General features: G+C 30.7%; 1 protein-coding gene and 1 long non-coding RNA gene across 2 annotated transcripts in view; both read right to left on the bottom strand.

The window, feature by feature from the left end:
- Window positions 1-9191, bottom strand: part of PMCA (plasma membrane calcium-transporting ATPase 3) — a 64723-nt gene extending 55532 nt beyond the window's left edge. Inside the window, exon 1 of the mRNA XM_015516345.2 lies at window positions 8963-9191. The gene's annotated coding sequence lies outside the window, so the exon portion shown is untranslated. The remainder of the gene's footprint in view (window positions 1-8962) is intronic.
- A 13264-nt stretch (window positions 9192-22455) lies between these two features.
- Window positions 22456-25000, bottom strand: LOC149061419 (uncharacterized). The gene is made up of 3 exons (XR_016189477.1): window positions 24701-25000; window positions 24495-24622; window positions 22456-22850 (listed from the first exon to the last, which is right to left on the bottom strand). It is a non-coding gene; the product is annotated as an uncharacterized LOC149061419 (long non-coding RNA).
- Between the last annotated feature and the right edge of the window lie 636 nt (window positions 25001-25636).

The raw sequence follows: 25636 nt of genomic DNA, 5'->3' as shown, positions 1-25636 counted from the left end.
GTTGTAACTGCACTGTTTTTAATTAACCAGTATAGGACGAAATGTATACAATTTAATAACATTTAAATGCACTTATATTATGACGATCAGACATCCAAAATGAGTTAATCACAAATTTAAAATTGGTATTTTCGACAAAAGTCGTATAATATAGAATTCAAAGTTTCACAAATCAGTATAAAACTTAAAATAATATTGCATAGTAATATTATATATCACGACATACACACGTCATGTTATGTTCGTATATTTTGTTTGTTTATCGACTATAATACGTCTGTATCTGTATACTTAATATCCACTGTCCACGAACATGACGTATGATACGCATTGTTACCCAACTGCCACAGCAGTATATATACCTATATATACATATATTATATGAAGCTGAAAGATATAAATAATGTCGTATTTTTTTGCATTAAATTGTTTATGACTTTTCGTCTGACGTTCGCTATATACGCGTATATAACGTATAATACTATATAATAATATGTACTTATTCTATACTATCCCCGGTTATAAAAAGTGGGTGTTAGGCGGCGGGAATGGCGTCGGTGACGGTGTGTGTGTGTGTGTGTGATGGGGGAGGGGGTAGGCGGAGGAGCTAGTTGCAGGATTCGGTATCCCGGCCAATTTTTCTTGAAGTCTGAAACCGCTCAGCCCGCCGCATACAACTGCTGCCGCCGAATTGCCTCGCCGTCCGTATAGGGACCACGGCAGGAACTTGTATTGCAGCACTGCCATATACGCGAAATAAGCGGCCCGCCGCGACAGGGGCACATCAACGGTTCGCGATAGGGTGGGTCGTGCTGCAGTGCGAGGGTGTTACACGACGTATTATTATAATATTATAATATATACTTAGTACTTAATATATATGCTGTATACTGTATAGGTGTATACTGACACGCCATGTGAAGTGGTTTCATGTATAGCTTGTATATATATAGTGTATTACTCGCACAGTGACACCTACATACAGATATTAGATACCATACATAATAATATGTGTAATTTAATATCACGTATAATCACCACCACGAAGGTAATTTAAAATAATACCATATACAATAAAACCTTTTGAAAATATATTTATTTTATTTTTTTGAACACGGGAGTAAATTTATTGAAAACCGTAAAAATAACAAGTATAAAACGCAAAACGTTAAAAAAAAATGTCAATGCTTGTATAAAATATAAAATAACCCATGCGATTACGCAAATTATATTATTAGTTTTTATATATAATCCGTAATCTTTCAGTTTGATGATTTTAAATTAAAAAACAAATATAATTATTTAAAAAACAATATTTATACAAATTTAAATACTTGGAATATGATTTGAATTTTTTTTAACTTTCATCTTGCATACTATTATTATATAATACAGCTTATAGAATTGTGTATATTAAAATACAGTATTTTTATGCATATTATTATTATTATAAGTGCTAGTTGCTATATACACTGCAATAAAATAAATATAGGTATTTATAATGACTTTTAAGTTAAACATTTTTACTAAAATAACTCAATGTATGTATATACTAACCTATCATAAGTTGAAATTAATAAATGTTTAAATTGTTCATTAAGTTACGTGAACAAATTTATTGTTAAAAGCACTAAACACAAAAGTTCTCTGTATACTGCAGTTGTTAGTCATGGAATGATATTACAGGCATTACAGCACATTTACACGTGCCCGTATTATATGGCTTTACAGACTACAATACCTTTAAAGTTTTTATAAGTTTATTCTCATAATGAAACAATTTTCACCCGACAATTCTCCTCTTATTAAAAACACAAATGAGTTTTTGTAAAGCTTACGAATATAAATGTTATAGAACGGGCGTGGCCATTCAATCTCTTTCTTTGACTGTTTAAAATAAAATGCCCGTCGGCTATTGTTTTAAAACTCAACATCGCTGATAGGTCAAAAGCAGCAAGTAGAAAAAGTTGAGATATTTTTCCATGGCTGTATGTACACCATAAAGTACATTTTAAACTAATTTTATAACTATATAGTCGACAGAAACTATAGTTTATTGCGAATTCACACGCGTCGGTTATTGTTTTTATTTTTTTTCGCATTATTTTCGTAATATTATGTTAGAGTGAATCAAGAGTTTTCATACAGACGTCGTATATTCGAAAAGCCAAAAAAAAAGGAATAATTTCTGTTATTATTATTGTTTGGTAAGAGGATATACCTACTCAATATAGACTCCGGCTCAGAACATGTCGAGAAACACACTGCACAACATACGTAATATTAAAGATTATATTATTATAGCGTCGAGATAAAAAAAAAAACCCGAAACCTAACTGCTTACATAATAATAACCTTTTATAGAAGGATGTGTTAACGTGTATGTAGTGTGATATGGGACACATAATAATATATTGTATATTATTATATTATTTATATTACATCGTCTGCACAGCATTATTATATTTTACATCTATGTACGAGGCTGTTTTATGCATTAGTACCTAATCTGTTCTGTGTTATGTCGCTGCATATGTCTCAGCTCAAGTGTTCAAACACAGTTAGCAAAATCTTCATGCATAAAAATTCAACTTTCATTAGCCACAGACATTTTTAAATTGTATATTATTATATTAAATACTGAAACATTAAAAATAACGCTAGAACTTTGAACTTTCTGTAAAGACTTTTTGTTATCTGATATAAAATATTTTTCAAGTAGCACTCATACATAGGGGAAGAAAAAAACTTAGGTACCTACCTCAAATTCGGTACATTGTTAAAACAAGTTTAAATAACGCTCTGTATGTAGGTACCTCGTGCTGCAAACTCAATTTTTTAAACTAAAAACTACCTTTATGTTCTATAAATTGTTAAATTTTGATGAAGGTGCTTTTATAAATTGACCTAATTAAATTTCTGAATTTTATAGATTCATATACTTAATAATACAGCGCATTGGAATAATGGTTTAAAGATATATAAAAGGATGTGATGACTTTAAAATAATCATAATAATTATAAATATATTGGATTTTTTTATTTTATAGTATGTAAAAATGATCTGAGCATAAGTGCCTATACTTATATATTAGTCTAAATATTATATAAATAATTTTAATTTTACGCAAACCTGCAGTAGTTTAGAGTAGTCTTTTCAGACTTATAAGTACATATAAAAGCTCGTTAATTCCGAAACTACTGGTTCGAATTTGGATTTAGATATTTATAAAAAATATCGAAATTATTTATCATACAATATACTTTAAACCTATCTATTGCTATTGAGTTTGTTTGGTCACTGTAATGGATGTGTTCAATTCAATGATAAATTAATAATTTTCATACAAAAAACGATTTTGATCGATGTACCTTTCAACCTCTAATCGAAGTTTAATCTGTTATGAATAATTTATATTATTCATTATTTACTTTTATCATGATTTATTTTTCTATCAGTAGTACATATAGTACCTATACCTATTACGGTTTGTGCAAAAACTTCGTGTAAGTATATATTATATTATACATAGCTATGATTATTAAGTACCTAATTTTTGCAAGTCATATCCATCACGATTGCTTCAAAATGGTGTGAATAAGTTAGTGGTATAAATGGTATAATTTATAATTAATCAATTTTAATCCTCGAAATATGAAGAAAAAAAACTAAAATTGTAAATAATTATAAAGCTCAAAATAAGCTTAAATGTGTTGAAATTGTTTCATTTTTTACATTATAAATTATAACACATTATTTCAGCGAAAGTGAACATTTTATAATTTTACAATTAATATTTTATGAACAATATAACAACAAAATAACAAAAGCCATTTTAGGATAAGTTGCTATATTATTCTTTAGTTAATTAATATCCTGCAATGTCGTCAACATTTAAATACTTCAAAAGGTCATAAAAATATTTTTGGCTTTAAACCTTAATTTTTTTTTTTTTAATTTAACTTAAAATACTTTGAGAAATCTTATATTACATTCTCAAGCCTACTCCCAGCCAAAGTACCATACGAAAAAAAAAGTCTTCAGTATTAAAATACATTTATTTTTTGTTTGCAACTTTCCGTATAATTTTGTAAAAATTTTAACTTCAAACACTTATAAACAAATTGTGATTATTTATTTTTGATATTTTTTAATTACTTTAAGAAAAACTTATGGAAATCGTAAGTTATACTGAATTTATAAGTTTTTTCTTACCTACAAACAATAATATTTTTTCTACATCGAAAAAAAATATTGAAAATTTCGCTTACACATAATACAAAAGGATCCAAAATATTTAGAAAATATCGTAGTATAAATACTTGGTGAACATTTCAAGACTTAAAAGATATTAATTTTTATTACTGGAACAACGCCAAATATTTTGAAAAAAATAAAGACGATGGGATTATTTTACTTTTGATCCCCTTTACCTAAAATACTAAATCCAATTGCTACCAGAAAACACACACAGAGTATAAATTTAAAGGATTTTATTGTTTTTAAAAATGACGCCAGGAATAAAAAAAAAAAAAATCCCCCTTTGTATAAAACTAATAAATTAATTGTTCCGCTCTGAATTTGAAATAAGTTTGTTTCGCCACAGAACTCCATATTTTTTAATGCGGGATACAAAATCAAAGAGTCTTTTAGTAATAAATACTGTAAACAATTCTATTAACTATATTTGTATATACAATATTTATATACCTACCTATAATTCTAATAATCTTATATAAGTTTTATTTAAAGATAAAAAAGATGGTGAGCACCGTGCTTGGTGAATCCAAGTGTATCCATCTGTATACAATCCATCTGTATCAATTGTATAATATATAGGTTACGAACATACAATTTAAATGTTAAAATTGTTATATTTGGATGCCTGAATGTCTACTCTAAAATGTTTATCTTATAGAATTATACTCAGAATAATAATAATAAATATTTAGAAGCAGACAATAATAGTTGTACAGCCAAGTGTATACTAACAATGATATGCGAAAATATAAAATATAGTAAGCCCAGACGTATACTTACACATGGTATGTATTAGCAGGTATGTATATAATAAAGTTAAAATGCTGGCGTGCAAAGTATAGGATTTCATTACGAAGAGGTACCGAATACGGCAAATTAGTGTTTAAAATACTTAAATTGCGTAACTATCTGTTTGACTATAGAAGTTTATTTATTATTATGTTTGTAATGCCCTGAGGATAGGTAGGGTCTTTGTACCTAATAGTCTATACTATAACAATATGTGTTTAATGTTAAAGGCACGTCTAAGTCGTTGCTTAAACAATAACTACCGGGGTTGCAGTTCAAGAAAAGTCCCGCACGACTGTCTGCGATCTATAAAAATTAAAAACGTAGTCGTCGTAATGGTTATAGGTTTAGTATAAAAGAGATCGAAGAAAACGAACATGAGTGCAGTAATGGCATAGAAGCAGAGTATAGTCAGAATCGTATTTAGTGTTTAATCGATACATAGGAAAACTAACAATAATAAATACCTACGCATAATAAACGTAACGCATGAATATCAAAAGTTCAAAAATAGTCCATTCCAATCGTTCACGGGCATTTCGTCGAGTATTTCGGTGCCTGCCAAACGCGTATAATATACGCTGCACGCTGATGTATTTCGTATATTTTTACCGATCCAACAACAACACACTGACAAATAAATCCCCCCCCCCCTCGGGTCGAAATTTATACTTACCGTCATCCTCATAATAATATGTATTATATTATATTATAATAATATGTGACTTACGGTTCGATGATAATTATGTATAGACGACGATGACGAATCATGAGACGTCGATCAGCCGAATATTGCGTCTATTAATGCGTGCATTGGTGATGCGCTAGATTGGACCGTAATATTGAGGGGGGCTTATAACACCGTTCGTAGTGCATAATGGTATAACTCATCGCATCTTGTACTTGGTTACGTCATTGTTTTTCAAACTTATGAAGTGTCATAAAGATACAGGCTACAGATGATAAATAATATTACGTTTCTTGTGCACTCGAGTATATAATAATTTTTTTTTTTTTTTAATCTGCCTTTTACAATGAGTATATAATATTTGAATTTATTTCATATGCGTTTCCGGTTGTGAATATATTGAGACGAATAAGTCGTGTAAAAATAATAATATAATTTACAATTATTATTATTAAGAAATAAAGAAGATTCATTCTAAAAATATGATTTACGTTCATCTGTAAATTCTGTAAAGCGATTATTTGTATTGTTATTGTTGATTTTTTTTAATTTTTGATCGTGTACTTAAAAGTTGTTATACCACGATAATGCTTTTATAGGAAAACCGGAAGTTTCGCTTGATTTACCATTGAGTATTCGAGTAAAATAATTTAAATAATTGAAAAATACCTTGACAAATATTTGAAATGATATTATATATCCACGGTCTTTTCTTTTATGTGGCTTCACTTCATAATGGTCCGATAGACCGACGAGAAAGATTATAAAGTTTTTGTTTTACGACACGGAACAAGTCGTATACTTCAATAACAACAACGTGTATTGTTATACGGTTTAAGTTTAACAGACGAATTCGATGCGTTTTTGAATTAAATTTAATGAAAACTGGGCAGGCCGCTATAAACATATTAACATTAATATTTAGTAGGTATTTAAATTTTGAATTCGCAAACGTGTACGAAACTCGTGACGAGTGTTTGGAAAGATAACAAAATAAAAATGAACGTTTTCAACCGTCTTGCCCTGGCGACCAGCCCTAGCTGGCGTGGCGCCGTAACGGTGCACGAACATATATTATTATTATTTATTATTGTAACAAGTAAGCGCGTCTGCTCATGAAAACCAAAGTGTCGGCGACGGTATAATGGCGGCAGTCGCGTTTTCATAAGATTAGCGTGTTTGAAATCCGTAATAATAATAGTAGGTAATAGCAATAATAATAATAACAAAAAAAACCGTACGAATCTAAAAATCGGTGGTGACGACTCCGCCGGCGTACGATAGTGCACGCACGTCGCCGCCACCAAATGATAAAAATAACAATCGCCACAGAGTTATTTTCGTAACCGCGACGATCCCTCTACCACGCACCGCCTCTGGTACGCCGCTGACGATAGTCCGCCGTGAAACATACCCGTCGGACGCAGTGGTGGTGACCGACGAGTATTTCTCGTAAAAAAAACAAACGAATAACATCCCTTTACCACCACCACCACCACCATCACCACCAACCAATCACGGCCAAATGTCCTCTTTTTACGCGTGTCCCGAGGTCATTACTCGACACGGGTACGACACGGGCCCACGGTGGCAGCGTAGTGGTAAAATATGTTACGCGTCGTACAATATAGTAACGTAATGGTAATAATAATATAACATTATGACATGCACATGATTGGTCGAAGCAGTTATAATAATGAGTGCAACTGATTTGTTGCGGACAACGAGGTGATGGTGAGGCATTTGGCCAGCGTCGCGATACTATAGGGTTGGTTCTGCGATGACGAAAACGGTTAAACGCGCCCGCGAATCAGTGATAACGAGAGAGACGGGTGCTGCAGACGGTGTGGTGGAAGAAAGAAGGAATGAGAAAAACAGAAGATCGGGCGACGGCGGCGGTGGCGGCCGCGACCAACATACGAAATGTGTGCGCGCGAATGTGTCTGTCTCTAAATTTAGAGACGACAGCGCTGTCGCCGCAGCCGCCGGTGCTGGACCATTATATTATTGCTGCGACGGTGGCCAGACCCTTGGAAACGGTTAAAAATAGTTGTACCGCCGTCTCGAGTACGCCGCGGTGTTACGACTATACAGACGGCGGCGGAGGTGTAATGGGCAAAACAAGAGCGAGTTGTGACGACGATATATTATAATATGGGTTTTCTTTCTGACAATGGCCGGTCGGTCGCACACACGCCGCCGAAACGGTATTATTGCGAAAATTGCATATTATAACGACCTCCTGGGTTGGCGTGGACGCCAAAAACACCGCCGCCGCCTCGGCCGCCACCGCCGCCACCGCGCTTGTGTTCACGCACGCGAACGCAAACGCATCACGCACACGCACACGCACGCACACGTTTACTTATTTGCTTGCACGTCTCGTACCACACGTCGTATATTATACGTGCGCGACAATCGGCGGCATATCTGCAGCATGCGTACGCCCGTCGCCCGCCAAAACCGCGAACACACAATAATGTGAATCGCGGGCGGACGTTTCGCGGTTGTTGAGTTTTTTTTTTTTTTTATTCGAAAACCCGTCAAACCCGGGCGAGGTCACGCTCGGATCCGATTCGGCACGGATCGAAATGAGTATGGCTAAAAATAATGTGCGCCGCGGCAATATGATAATATTATTTTCGATGCACAATATTTTGGCGGTCCCGGTGGGAAAAAAGGAAATGTCCGATGTCCGGAATTTGTAGGCACTCGTCCTGCAACGTTACCTACGACTGCAATTTGTTTCGATAAATGTATATAGGTACCTACTTATTTGCAGATATCGTAAATGGACGGCGTGGGTATAGTGTGCGGGCGCCTAAAATACGTAGATTTCTACACGTCGGTTATCTCTTGTGCCATCACGTTAGGTTAGGTTACGGTAACCTATATAGATTATTATTATTATTATTATTATTATTTTAAGTCGTATAGTAGTAATGCGTGTACGATTCGCGGTCGCGATATAAGCTAGCCTAATATTATATTCTATACTTATCGATCTACGCCACCTTTGCGTGGTACCTCGCCAAGGCGATGACCCGTCCGTCGTGATAATATAAATGCTTATAAATAATATAATATGATGGCGATAACAGAAATAGGAAATGAAAATGAAAATGAAAATATCGTAACGGTCGCGGTGCACGGCGTGCCTCCGTGAAGATCGATAATAATAATAGTAATAAAAAATCAAAAAAAAAAAATCGTATAAAACTCACCTCTGTCGTATCTCGGCGCAGTCGGATGGCCGGCGACGGCTGAATTCTGAAGACGGTGTTATATATCCACCCTGGCGGTGACTCTATAGGCGTGCGGCGGCGCTGCGGGTACGATATTATACGGGGCAGGTACACCCGCGCGCGCGTGTGGGTTCGTGCATGTACACACGCACGGAGAAGAGTCTGCCGCTAGGTCACCGGGCGGCTTGGTGGCCGATCGATAGTGGGTGGCAGCGGCGGTGTCGGTGACGGAAGACCCCGGGCGTCGGCGGCGGCTGGTCTTACTGGTTACGGTTGCGGCACGGCGGCGTTCGCGTTTACCGCACACACCACACACTCACACACACACACACACACACACACACACACACACGCTCACACACGCGGTTGTGGACGCGCGCGCACCGATCACCGAATAGTGTGCGTGCCTTACGCCGAGCTAAGCGCTACGAAGGTTTGCGAGAGTTTGAACGGTTGAAGAGAACGTAAAATTTCAAAAAACAAAAAAACAAAAAAAACGCCGTCTAACGATGCACCCGCGATCCGCTAAAATATAATATGATATTATGTTATAATAACGGCACGCGTTATTATATAGAGCATAAGCGCATTTTCTCGGTCCCGGTCCGTCTTATTACGTCACGTTAGGTAAAATAAATATAAATAAATAAACGACAAGTGTACCACCGTGTGGCTTCACGCTGTTCTCGGAGACCGTGAGACGGTTGCAGGGCCGGCGCTGTACGGCCGGAGTGGGAGAGCGAGTTCAAATAATACTATTATCATATATTTACATTCCGATAAGCTTTTTTAAAACCGTTGCGTAACGCGCCGAAACGCAAACACGAAATACCTATACGTGTCGTCGTGTTATTAAAATACGCCGACCGGCATAAAGTTGTTAATTTAACGGTTCGCTATCAAACGTAATGGACCAATCGTGGCCCACTAATCCTCGTTTAAGGGTTCATTAGCCGTATGGTGATTGCGGCTACCCGACAGAGCATAGGCATTTATTAATGCGCAAATGAAAGCGGTGTGGAAAAACGATGGCGAGATAATTGTTTATAATTTATACGATAACGTGCGGCGTGCGCGTATTGTCCGTGTATCGCTCTACAATAGTCACGCGAATCGGCTCTATATCGCCGAACGTGGACGCCCAAAACGTCGTCGTCGTCCGCCCGCTCGCTCGCTCGTCCGTCTCCACGCACCGCCTCCAGGACCCCACGACGCATAATATTATATCACGCAGAAAAGCTCAAATCCGCCCTGGCGCCGAAACGGGCCGATCCAACGTCTGCAGCTCTCGCCCCGCCCCGTCCCCCCAAGGGTGTGACTTAAGTACCTATACTATAACGACGGACGAAGGGCATAATAATAATATATAAGTTGGCGCGCACGAGCACTGCGCAGTCTTGTCCTGTACAAAAATCAAATTTGATCACTTGACCAAATACCAATATTACACGCGTATAGGTGGCTCGAAGAATTCTTAAATAACTACGTGTAAAAAATCTACTGATAAAATTTCAAATGTAAAAAAATCATTCTCTCAAACTCGGCACGATATTGTGCACGGCTCTATCAATAATTTTTATCCGAGAAATTTAGCAATACAGTGAAAACTCTCTATAACGAAACTCGTTACAACGAAAAACTCTATACTGCGTAAATAACGTTAAGTTAACTTAAAATGGTTGGTTTGATTTAAAACCTATTAATTACTCTCTATTACGAAAACTCTCAATAACGAAAGAAATCACATGGTTCCTTCAGATTCGTTATAGAGAGTTTTCACTGTACTTCTATTTGAATATGCATTTTAAACTTGTCAACTGCAGTCTGTTTTTAAAACATCCTCACGCAAAAACCCTACCCTCATTAGGCATCAAGTCAGATGATTTTTGGATTGGGAGGGTATTGCATGGGCATCAATAGGAGGAGCGGGACATTTCCCCTGGCTTTTCCGTACTTTGAATATTATTACAGTTGTTATTGTATAATATAATATGTAAGAGAACTTAATTTCACGTAAAATAATAATAATATAACAATATACAATGTCCCCACTGGAATTTTAATGACGTGGTTGTCAATGCACAACGCGTTTGATTTCTGCAGACGAATGGACTCCACCTTACGGATATTTATAGATTTTTCTAACCATTGGATTCTTATAATGGCATGTACCTATATAGTATTCAATGTAGTTTCTGTTTTCAATGGAAACATTTTGTAAATTCATTTTTTTTTTTTACATCTTAGAGAGTTATTTCATATTTTTCCTTTTTCCTGGAAACCCCTATGTTATATAAAAAATAAAAAATATAAGTAATGGGTTTAATATTTGTACCATTAGATATATATTTTTAGCACTGCAGTCATATAAATAAGGAAATAAATTGACAGGTGCAGGAGACGGAAACCTAATGTTTGTTGACGGAAAATCGACTTGGAGAGCTTTGCCTTGCTTTCACACTTGCCACACACCTGCCACTATTAAGATATGGAAAATAGTTATGCGATTTTACAATAACTAATATAGAATATTAAATATTTTCATTATAAATTTCATTAGCTCGATACTCATTAGATGTTACAAAACCACTTAGGGTAATAGGGTTATAAATTATAATGACGCATCAGTATTTTTTGTTACGATATTAAACATCCCCGACACAGCAGTAAATCGGTCTTACAACTATCGTTGACTCGATTTTTCGTTTAAAAATGTTATCGCAGATTACACTACAGAGTTAATTGTCTATGTTAATAAAAGTTGTTTTTATGATTTTTTATTTTCGTACAATACGCAGCTCTAAACTCTAAAACATTGTTGCACAATCGTGGCATTTTTAGTTGGAGTTATTAGAAATACGCAATAATTGTTATTTTTCACGGTCTTCAGATAGTTATGTTACGCGAGCAATTTCAAAAATCCTACCGTTTCGTATGTGCGAAACACGCTCAGAATTTTGATGCAATGCACATTTAAACATTTTATAATTTGAGATATCCTAGTAATTTATTCTCGATACATCGAAAGAAATAATGAACTATTTAGTACTAAAATTAATCGCGTATTTTATATAGAAGGTAAGTTGTTCAGTTGAGCGAACATTTAAATTTAATTAAAAAACTATCTTCTTAAAACGGTATGTTAAATAAAATCTTTATTTAATATTCTATTTATTAGTAAATAATACTTATTAGGTATTAGTGAATGTTTTACCCTTTTGACGACGTTGAAATATAAATTGTTTTTAAACAATTCAGCGTTGGCAACTCGATACGTAAAAACATAATAATATAATATAATACAATATCGAGCATATAAGTGCTTGACTTAATAAAATTTGCCACTAAATCAGGTGTTAAGTGTATTACCCTGCAAGATTAGATAGACATAATATTATAATGTTCTCAATATTATTTTATCGCTTAACTACGTTAGTAGAAATTTTATTATTATCAGCATTAAATTCCCCAAGATTCTGCACGGTATGTTTTATATTATATACTCTGTACCAAAGTTTTGCACACTTTTTTCCAACTTCGCCTATCACCTATGTCTTTATAATACGGAAGATGCACGTATTTATAACTTAAAATAACAAGCACCATTTACATAGGTATATTTTTATATTCAATCACGTATATTATATGGGTAGCATATAATATGTAACTTAAAATAAAAAATACCAATTTATATATTTTTATGATTAAGTTGTATTCAATAAATAAAAATAATAACCAACAGAATTATATGTACAGATGGCTTTAGATAATTTGTAGTTGGTGGAACTTATGAAAAATTTCGAATTACAGAAAGTTTGAATTGCCGAGTGGATCTAAATATCTAGAGGGAAAATAAATAATAATTCGAATTACTGAGTTATAAAAAGAAAATTCCGTAATTATGATAATAATTCGATAGTGATCGGAATAAATTAAATGTATACATAATTTTGAGTAATATACTATTAATGATAAAATGATAAGTAATACATTTTGGTGATTTTGCGCTAAACATTGATTCGTCGTGTGTTGACGGCCAGTTCTCCCAGAAATTTTAAAACTAATTACCGAGTATATCTAAATGCATTGTTTTAGTTCGAATTACTGCGAGGTTTTTAACGCAACGAGCAATTACATCGAATTACCGAAAGTTTCAAATAATCGAAGGTTAGAATTATCCACAAGTAAACTGAACAATAATTTTTAGTGAAAAACTAAATTGTTCTATACATAATTGGCATTTACTCTCAATTAAAACTTTGTAAGTAGGCCATTACTTAAAGTTTTAATATTCATGTTATACGATTTATAAATAATATTATATCGGTTACCTATCTAGGTCTTTTTGTCAATGCCTGGTGTAGTTGTTAAAGCTATATAGTCTGTGATTCTTATTGATTTTTTTTTTTGTTTCTAAAATATATATAGACAATAGACTGATACTTTAATTCGTATTCTATTTAATTATTTGGCAAGTTACGTCGATACAGAACCTTTCGGTAAGTAAAGTATAACGCATAATGAGTAATTTATAGTACCTACTTATATAATTACGTAGGTAGTATAAAAAGTGTATAGCGGTTACTATGGTTACCAAATAGTTCGTCATATTTTCATTTGGTTAATTAAATGATGTGTTAAAAAAGTTAAATTATACTTATTATTTATTAAATAGTCAACTACTACTCAATACATATAGTATAAATATGCACAATACATATTTTTAATTTAATTTCTTACCTAACCGTCGTCTATATACATTGAACATTCTATTTGTATATATTAGTGTTCGGAATTTTATAGTATTCTGATTTTATTTATTTTTCGTATACTTAAGTATATAATAACTATATATTATAAATACATAGGTTCTTGTGCACTTATGTATCTTGAACAAATTATGTATATAGTATCTATCTATCTATCTATATATATATATATATAATATATTCAGTGTTGTCCAGTTTAAATATTATATACAAACGCAATTTCCGGTATCAGTGGTGCTCTGGAATTTTGGTTAAAAAAATGTATTACCCATATAAAAGGATAATGGTGCATAAATGTATAATATCATACATGTACATGTTTATTCTTTATATGCATAGGTTATTTGTGTTTCCGGAGACTGCAGAGAAAACTTGATCGATGACTTAGAAAAACGTAAAAAAATAAACAATACCTGCCCACTGACTCTTGAATTTTGAGCTTAAATACCGGATGATCGACTAATATTAGTATGTTCACCCACTTTTTCACTTAATAATGAGTAGGTAGCTATATATAGCTTTTATAAAAGCCCGATTTTTCGAATTTCTATATATATAATATATACATACGTATTAAAGACTGTGTTTTCGGATATTTGATTTTTTTTTTATATCATTTAAAGAGTGTCCTGTGGTGATATAAACTTCTGATTTCAAATGAGTATCACGCTTTTTACTATAAATTATTTTGCAGATATGTTTTTTGAAATTTGTTGAATCTAAATCAAAATTTGATCCACTTAACTGTAATCACTATCCTTAACAATTATTGTTATGTTTGATAATACTTCAAAAATTATATTTTTTCGAATTTTTATTTGGATTCATTAATTTGAAAAAAAAACTTATTCATTGTCCCGCCCAAAATCTAAAAATTAAATAACACACATCTATACCTAGATAATAATAAAATAAAGCGTTTATATAGGTATAAATATGAAGTATATACACGACACATAAATTAATAGTTATTCAGGTAATATAATTACCTATAATTATAATAAATTATTTACATAATATATAAATATATATAAACTAATAGCTACAACTAATATTATATATGACAATGATATTTTGTAAAATGTAAGATTAATACGTACACCACTCACAACTAAGCTGGATTAAACCATATTATATATACACATTCAATCTAGCATAGGTATTTCAATATTCAACATATAACTTATAAAGGTATATAATATTGTACGTTTAAATGTTGTAGATATGATGCTTTATTTCGTCCACGAATAAACAACATGATATTGCGAAAAGTCCAGAGATTTTGGAGAGCGTCCGGTTCCAAGTGCCTCGGTTAAATTGCCAACTGTTTGCCCTTTATAATACATCTACTGCAAAAAGTGTGACTTGCATCGTGCGTTTTAAATAGTCCAAAGTACAATCGTCTATCGTACAATCACCGCGTCAACATCGAATTGTTTCGTGACGGTTGCTGTACTGTCTACAAACATTTTGCAATTTCAACGCAATATATTATGCTTTATAATTAATTGATGTAACTTAAAAGGATTCTCTGTGGCCTGTGCTTTTATCTGCATGTATTTATTATATGTAATGGACTGATGATTAACTGTGTATAAGATACGGAGTAATATACACTCGAAAGGTTTTATGTATTTTGGTGTGTTTTGGGCTTCACTGAGTTCACTGTAGAGTGCATTATTATGTTCCCAAAAGTCCTCAATGTTCAGATGTTCGAAAAAGTTTTGGATTAAATAAAAATAATTACTATGAATATATCATTTTTTATTATACTCAGGTAAGATACATTTTTAGGCAATTTATAGTCGTAGATTGTTATTTTTATTTTATTTATTTAAAATAAATAAAATTATTTATTTATTTTTTTGGCAAAGTGGTAGGTGACCAGTGATCACTAATAATAAAAAAATACTATATGAATATAATATGAATTCACTGTCATCGTTTGAGTGTTTACTTAAACGTCTGGACATTTTATTGATATTTTTAATAAACATATTATGTAATATGTACATTAAACGTACTAGGGGGGGAATCACTCGTCTCAATGAGCTCACCATTGAATTGGATAGCGATATGTTATTACGAACAATTTTATTGTGATGTTACATGATAGCATTCAAAAAATATCCCGAAAATTATATCGATGAAAAATTCAATACATAACGTCCCTGCATTATTTGTATAGAGATGGTTCGATATACTAGAATCGATACTCGATAAAGATAGAATGTATAGCTTATATATTATTGAAGCATTATTTAGACTGATACCGTAAAAAAAACCAAATCCACCAATATGTCACAAATGCATGTACTAACAATTGTTTAGAAAAAGGCTGGTAGTATGACGTAAGTAGTTGCTTTCTCATACGTATTTTTATACCGTCATAAATCATAATATTATATCAACTGTAATTTATATTGTTATACGATTGATATTACTGTGATCGTTAAAATTAAAATGAATATAGATAATTACTTATTATTGTAATAAACAATAATATTTTTTTTTTAACAGCAAGTGCCATCAGCAAAAGACGGAACCTAATACTTAGGTAGTTGACATATAGACAGGTACGTTAACATACAGTTGATATTTATTTAGGAAAATAATTGGCCACACTGTACAAATTCATATATACGTATATTTTTATGACATATAATGTGATTATCATATAGTTTGTTTTGACATTTTTTCTCAATTCTTTAAAAATATTGACATTTTTGGATTCTGAATAGAGCAATGTGGAGCGATGTATAGGTATTGATTTTACAATAAGTGTTTTTTTAGTGTGACCGACCCCTAGCCTTAAATACCAATAAAAATAGTTCAATTTTCAACTTTTCAACAAACAAGGATTTGTACAAGGTAAAAGAAAATAATTTCCAGTTGTTTTTAAAATAATTAGGAGAAACGGAAATATTTACAAAATATAAGTTTTTTATAAAATCGATTTTATTTTTTAAGTTTAATTATAGCAGAAACTTAAAATGCTTACAACATATTTACAATGGCATTTACTAGTTTATTTTGGTTCTATGTGATAACATTTTAACCTGTAAATTGTTGTTTGTGAGTTAAAAAGTTTGAAAATTTGATAATCTTCATAAGCCATAACTCACCAACTGTTCTTACCGAAATAATTGAACAAATATAAAAAATACACTCATAATTTTGTTTACAATTTACATTTAAGTCCAGATTGGTAAACTAAATGAATAGCTATGTATTAAAATTTAAAATCCTTAAATTATTTAAATTTTAATGCTTAAATGAGACTTGAAAATTCAATTCAAGATTCCTTATTTGTTTTATTTTAATTTTAATTAAGCCTCAATAACAAAAGTTATTGGCTATAAACATAAATATTTTTTAACACATAAGTATGAAATATTAACAATAATATATACAAAACAATAATAATAGTATAAAAAAATGAGATTTAAATATATCTAGATTATATTAGTTGGTATAGCTTAGTTAGTTTTAAATAATTAATTAATTTTTCTACGTTGATTGGCTGTGGACTTAGAGCTTCTTCAAGGTTGTCCGATGTCGGTGAATTTACGACAGTGGCATATTAGGTGTTCAACCGTGGAAGTTTCACCGCAAGTTTGGCATTGGTCAGGTTCAGATCTGTTCATAAGGCGTGTTTATGAGTCATCCATGTGTGACTTATCCGTGGTCTGTTTAAAATTACTTCTTGATGTCTTGGCAATGAGAAGAATGGCTATGGGGAGACTGTGGATTTTATTTTATTGAGCTTGGTGTGGAGTGTTGACCACAAGATCTGCCATTGGGTTAAAATGTGGTTGTCAATGATTTGTTTTCTTTATAGGGCTTAATAAAAACAAGTACCTATATTGTAAAGAAATCTAAATTTTTATGATCGATTGAAACAGTGTCAGTCCATCCGACTATCTGACAATCACCGGGGGCCTTTAAATATTTTTCAATTTTGGGGACCCAGATACAAATGAGAAAATCTATATTTAAATGACTTATGAGACGTGACTCGGGTTTAAATACATAATACAAGGTAGGCAATTTGTAAACATTGGACTGTTATGTCTGTTGAGTCTGTTTTGTTCATCATATTACTATGCATAGTATTCAAATAAGTACGTTCTTAAATTTCAATGCACACAAGTTAAGTGTAGAAGTATATTTTTAAAATGGACAATTTATAAAACCAAACTTAGTTCCACGATAAACCAGCAATATCTGGAATCTGGATCTTTTAACTGTTTATTGAAGAAGATATCATTCCATTTTTTAACAAAAATGAATATATAGTGATCTTATTAGGGAATTTATTATTATTTTTTAAATCAACTATTTTAATAATAATTTATAATTTATTTGAAAAAATATATTATTCATATGTTTATTAATTTTTTCTTACAATAAGAAATAGGTACAGTTTTTAATTTTACGAGTGTAGTCGTAAAAACAGTAGTAAGTAAGGTAAGTAGAACATTGTAAAAATTATTTATAAAATTATTTATAATTTAATAACTTAAATTAGAAATAAAATATTGTTATTTTAATGTATTAAAAGGCAGTTAAATTGTTTTAATTACATGAGATATGAGGCTTTTGATTGAAGTTCAAATTTGACTACATTCAATTGTATTATATTATTAATATATAACAATTTATTTTCTATCGATTATTGTTATTTTTAATCTTGAAACCTTTCGCATCGCATATATTGGAAGAAACTAAATAGGTTTAGTACTCTAGGGTCCTTAATTATTAACTATTCAATAAATTATAAATGTCTATACATAATGACATTTTAAAAATATATATACAACAGGCATTTACCTAACATGTTTTAATTTCTTAAGTGTTGTTGATAAGATTGTTTAGTCTCGGTCAGCAAGCATGAAAATTTAATGAAAAATCAAAAATACCACATGAGTTTCAACTTTAGCTGTTTAAAAATATTAAAATACATTCGCATTAGTGTTTGAAGTATACATTTTGACAAAATTCGTCAAAATGACCGCCATACATTTTCAAATTATATTATTCTTAAATTTTGAACAAATTTTAATTTTATCATAGATGTATTGAAATTTAAATTCAAAGTTTATATTGTAAATACATATTTAATATATAAGATGTAATTTCTTTAAAGTTATTTCCAGCTACATTTTGTGCAAAATGGAATATTTAAATGAAAAATAACAATTTTTGTTATTTTGTTGTAATGAAAAAACAAGTATTCATGGAACTTGAAATATTATGCCATTACGTAGGTTGCCCATGTCATTATTGAATTACACAATGATATTTTCAAAATAATATTTAATTTCATTTTAAAATATTTACATCATAAACCTGATTATATACCGTCCAATGTACATCATAATTAACTATATAACAAGTTGATAACAGCTATAGAAATACACATTGTAATAATTAGTATTTACACTTAAATATATTGTATGAGAATTATTTTTTGAAAAATTTAGTATTTATGTTTAATAGCTATATATTACTATAGTATTGCTAATATAAATATAAATTGCTAATGACAATATAGCTATAAATATAATATGTAATAAAATATGTTTGGTAATACAGTCTATCAGATTGTCTGCTCTGAATAGTTTTCGTTCATGCTATGATTTATCGTTGAATTGAAATGCAACACATTCATTACTCATTAGTGCGGTGACCTATACACTCAATGACGTATGAGTTTTTTCTTTTGGTTTTGAGGAGCGGCATCTTGACGCTGGACCCTGCCTTCCTCCCCGTTAACACACCTCTGTCCACTAAAGTTAATACAAAGTTGTAAGTTTTAAAGAAAACCTAACCTTATGATCCTTTCACATGGGTACAGTTAATATCACTTCGGCATTATACCTTTAAACATTTTAACAATCAGTAAAAATATATGTTTAAAAATGTTGAACTCATAAAATATAACAATTATTCAAATGAAAAATACAATGTATATAATTATAGTATGTATACCTACAGCTTTTTTATTTTGAAGCTTAAATATGTTTTAATATAAATGTTCAAATCTCAAAAACTAATTTCATTATAATTTTCACATGATTATGAAATTTTCTAATTGGGTATATATTTCGTCATATTTCGATCTACGACGATTCTGAATGATGGAAATATTTTTTTACAATTTTTGATTTCGAGCGAAACGATGAATTTATTGGTTTTACAATGATTTGTATGTATGTGTGTGTCAATAATAAGTATTCGAAATAATGCTTGGATTTTCTTCTTGGATAACTTCAGTATATTTCCCTGTGAGAAAGTAAATCTATTTGGTGCATTGAATGGTCAAAATTTAAAATTCCAAGTAGTTTTCAAAAGCACCTGGGGAATGATTAATATTGTATGATATTTATGTGATAAATGATTATAAAAAAAACACGCCTACGTTTTCAAATTTTAGATATAGAAAGATAAATTTTTATGAATTTCTAACTTAAAACAAATTGCAAATTATCGTGATTTTTACGTATTTCGTCAAAATTCGCACGTTCAATACTTATTAAAAAAAATTGTGATGACATATTTTTAATATTTTTTAACTACCTTTGTGACAATATATTAGAAGCCTTGTATTACATTTTTAAGCTTTTTTACCCAACGAATAAGATTTTATTGTTATTTATAAAAAAAAAATTAAAAAGATTGAAAAATGTTTACAAATAATTTTAAAAGTTTTGAACATTATTGAAAATGTTATCATGTATAGAAAATGCTTGTGTAAACATTCAGTGAAAAAGTCATGTATACGGTAATTTGTTTTAGAGTTACACCAATATCTAAAATCGATTTTCTCAAATATTTATTTTGCGTAAAAATTACCGTTTTTCCTTATTTTTTTTGGCTTTTTCGGTGCTTTTGAAAACTATTGGGAATTTTAAAATTTTACCTCCCCCAATGCATCAACTAGAGTCACTTTTTAACCGGAAAAGCTACTGAAGTTGAAAATTGAAACATTATTTTGACAATTTATCGTGTACACAGACAACAAAATAACACACACACAACATTGTAAAAAATTAAAATTATAGAAAAGGTAATTTTATGAAAAATTGGTTTTCCCCAAAGTCAATTTTGGTTTTTGGTGAAACTCTAAAACAAATGACCATATATGCATGAGATTTTCACTGAATATGTTTAATGTATGTCGTTTAAATGTCTCAAAAGTACCTATGTTTTTTTGAAATAATAACATAATTATAGTAATCAGTGGATGCTGCTTAAAATACTTATGGATATAAAGTTCAGTAGCTTAATAAACTCAAAATTGTCTACAACGGACCAGACGTATTCAAATACATTATTATACAAAAAATTAGGTTACAAACCTCAAATGTCGTTAAAAAAGATGGTAGGAAATAAAAATGTTTGATAAAAATTCAGAAGTAAATATGTTATAAAAAATAACATATTTTTGTTGATTATTATTGATTCACGCTGTTTAATTCGTGGATGTACAGTTTATTCATTTATTCCCTAATAAGTAATGTGTGATATGCATGCAATAAAGTATATTAAATTAAAAGCTATATAGATATTAAAGATATGTATTAAAATAAAAGTTGTAAGTATTTTGTATTTTGTATTTTTTATATCTCATATAAGATTATTTTGGGTTATAAGGCTCACTTTATGCTAAAATGAGTCTTTTTAACGGCGTCAACTGTATAAAATATCCTAGACTAACTGTCTGATCAGAATCGCTGTATTTTTCAATGAAATTGTATACATAAAAAAAAAAAAAAAAAAAATGAAAAAGGGGACTGCATTTTTTTCTTTATAAAAACCACACAACATGAAACATTATATTAATATATCGATGGTTAAATTATGTATCTACTATGTATATTGAATTTGTTACTCTAAATATTATCGACATAAACACACATTTATAGCTTCCAGTTAAACGTAACCAAATAATAAAAAATATAAAATATCTTTCGTATAATATTGGCTGATTCTTTGTATCGTTCAGTATAGTTTTTCGTATACAATGGTTGATTGTTGAACTCAAATTTAACACATAAAAACAAAATGGTTTGGTGATATACTCAATGACATATACACGAATATTTGGCAGGATGACTTATACAGCTAATTTTTTTTTAAATTTGGAATCGTACTATTATCTCAATAGGTTTTCAGTTTTTTTTTCACGTATTTTGTAAAAATGTATTGCCATATGATTAGCTTGTTATGATCAACATAATATTAAATTTATTATTACTTATTTGGTACTGTATTTTGTTTTAATATTTTAATCATTAACAATTTGTTTTAATTAAAATTGTTTTCTAAAAAGATTGTTTTGAACTTTTTGTACTGTGTTTGTTATTTAGTTCACAATTTGTAAATTAATCAAAGGAAATAACTAAAGTTATTTATTTAATTATTTTGTTTTATAATTGAATATTCTGAATTTTACCAGGTTATTATAAGTTTGAGGTAGGTATCGATTTTATCTTAATATTGGCTCACAGTTTTGGCCAAAAGTTTTGTTTTTGAATATTTCGGTTATCGATTTTATATCAGTAGCAGGTATCGGGTATCAGCCCATTTCTAATTATGTTAAAAATTCACCAGTTCACCACTATTCAAGCATTATACCATTATAAAAAACATGTTGACATTGATTTTAATTATATTATGGACAGAATAAGTGCATATAACATATTATTATGTATGACGTTTACAAGTTTTATAGTCTAAGTAATAAAAATCAAAGATTCTATAATAATAACTCTCAAGTAAAATTATAACTTAGAGGCCTAAAAATTATATATTATTATTATGTTTCAACTGCCAATTCCTAGAATTTCAAAAATGTTTAAATACATTTTATAGGGTTATTATTTTGTTGCATTCCAAATATTCCAATAACATACAATACTTAAGATGCAAAATCTCGTGAAAAACAATGGGATATGATAAGATGTCTCCATTCACATTATTTTAAAGTATAGTTTTTTAGTTTTATACGCACACCATTCGCTAATAAAATTAGTCAATTATTCATCAGCCAACTTGCAATTAGACGAGGATCGCCGTACTTCATTCCTTACCTAAACCAAACAGTTTGAATTAATTTTATTCGATTCAGTCATTAGACCACATAAGTAAGTAGTTATAAATAATATTAACTTTAATTGATAATTATTGCAAGTGTGTCATTGACCATAGTCGATAGGTTTAATATTAATAATGGAATTTTTATTTACTAAATGACTTAAATAGTTCATAAATATAAATATTTTAATATCATTAGTTTTAAATCGTAACTAGAAATTAGTAGGCATAATATTATAATGAAAAAAATAAATTTATTTGGCTATTAAAATATTAAATACAAATTATTCTTCAGACCATTGACTAATATGCGTTAGTAAATAGACTTTGACCTTTGAATAATAATTGGAATCAAGTGTAAATATTAGAACATTACCTATTTTGAACCCGAGTGGAATTCGACAAAAATAAGTGCGATTCGACCTTACCCGACTAGATTAAGCGGCTAATTGAAAGATAAGACTATGCTCGTCATTAATTTTATTATAGTAAGAATGATAACACACAGGGCCAACTACATAACTATTTACGTAGGTTACGAGAAAAACAAAAAATGTCGACATTCTTCGCTTCGTTCATTATCTTTAACCACAAAAAAAAAAAAAATAATAATAATAAAAATGTATAATATAATTTAAATGTGTGTATATAGTACCTACCTAGAGATACAATATAAGCACGTCTAACAAAATATTATATAACGTGTGCGTGTGTTAAACGCTATTATTCTATAATATACGCGATTTTGTAGTATTTTATAATCCCATGAAAAATTCTCCGACGCGTGCGGCGACTCGCCTAAACCTATATTCCTATATAAACATATATATTATGTATAATGTATGTTATTATTATTATATGCCCGGGAAACGCGTCCCCATAAATATGCATGAATTGACTCTGCGTCGTTACATTGCTGTTGTACTGTATGAATATATATAGTGCTATAGGTATATAGTACAAGAGCCCGCCGATACGGGTAACTTTTCAACCCCATCGACGCCTCACGCCGCCGCCCTCGTCACACGTCGACTTACCGTAGGTATATACATATTATATATATATATATATACATTACATACAATATATACATACTCGATGTATATACCGTCTAGTTATACGCTCTATTACCTGTATCGCGCCCCATTCATATTATTGTACATACACACTACAATTACATAATAATATCATATATATACCTAGGTTTTATATAGGTTAGTATCGTATAGGTATAAAATACATATCATTTTATATACAACTCGGTATCATGTTATTATAATATACATACGTGCGGGTAGTGGGTATTATTCTATTATATGGTATATATATTTTTCATGGGTACAAATATCGGGAGATGAAAATAAATGCAATATATTTGCAGATAAATAAATATTTAAAAGTCGAAAATAACATGATACACCTACGTTGTATACATATACGACGCGTCTGCTACTGACATATAGTGCTCACACCTGCAACGGGTCCCGACGCGATTACAAAATTTAAATTTATGGTATACTATTCATCATACATAAATAAAAATTCGCCAATATTGACATTATGCATTATATGGATAAAATAATAATATATTTTTTTTAAAATTATTTTTATCTGGATACCAAAAAGTTTTAAATGCTCACCGAACTAAGTAGTAGTGTAGTAAGTATTAATTTTGAAGATTAGATATTCTCGGTGCGCTTGTACATTTGAGATACCAATTCTATTCAACTATTATTTAGTATTAAGAATTTTCAAACAGACAATAAATCTAAGTAAATACAAAATATATTTCATTTCTTTATGATGATCACTAATAAATCGTTTTGCACGCCAAGACTCGAGTTACCACATCAGCTGTGTTTGCAGTGTTCTTGATGTCTGTAGTGATCCCTCGCTAACGCTTATATTTGATTTCAGCGACGTTGGATTGACGGTCAGGATTTTCAAAGGAGAAGTTGACATAGTTTATGATTTGCACGACGTTCAAAAATTGTTAAATGTTTATTAAATAAAAAATATAAATTATATAAATTTGAGGACAGAACGTATAGTATCTGCCTGAAAAATTAGTAATGTAAAATTAAATAGTAATGGAATGAACTTATGTATAGCGGCAATGTTGAGGACAAGCTCAACGACTATACTAAGTTCTACATTGGGTGAGACACAAACTAATTCTAACTCTGCTATGGACGATGTCCTGTATTTATGCAGAATCTTAGTGGCTATAAATTGTTACACGTAAGAGACAAGGAGGCAGGAGGATCAAAAGGTACCGTCGCGGTTGTTGTTGCCAAATGTAGTCGAAAGCGTTTCCCATTCGTAGCTATCAAATATTTCTACGAATTGTAATAAATCCGCAGCGGTATTAAAATTACAAGGCTGAAGATGCGCATTGATATATAATATTGCAAATAATAAAACGATTCTGCCGTTTTATTATAATGTTTCCACGAAAATATGAAATGGTAATAAAACTAAGTGTTTTTTTTTATGATACTGAAGATGCGCATCGGTTTGGGTGTATATTATGTAATATCGTTGATTTGTAATTATAATATATATAGTATAGTAAATTGACTCCGTCGGTTTACTACATGTCCAAAGAATTAGTTAATATTCCACCTGTTCTGTTTTGGATGAATTATGTATTCAAGGGACTGAGGAAAATGTCTGTGAACAATTTCAGTCATGGGAAATAATTTAATATTTACCTATAGTGATTCAAATGTTTAAATTTTGGTTATTTTATCAATGATGCAACTTATTATTAAACTCGGGA

This window comes from Diuraphis noxia, unplaced genomic scaffold, assembly GCF_037042655.1.
Source record: "Diuraphis noxia isolate RWA-SAM2 unplaced genomic scaffold, SU_Dnox_SAM2 contig0001, whole genome shotgun sequence".
Lineage (NCBI taxonomy): Eukaryota > Metazoa > Arthropoda > Insecta > Hemiptera > Aphididae > Diuraphis > Diuraphis noxia.
Note: the sequence above shows the minus strand (reverse complement) of the source record. Positions and strands in the feature narration are given on the sequence as shown.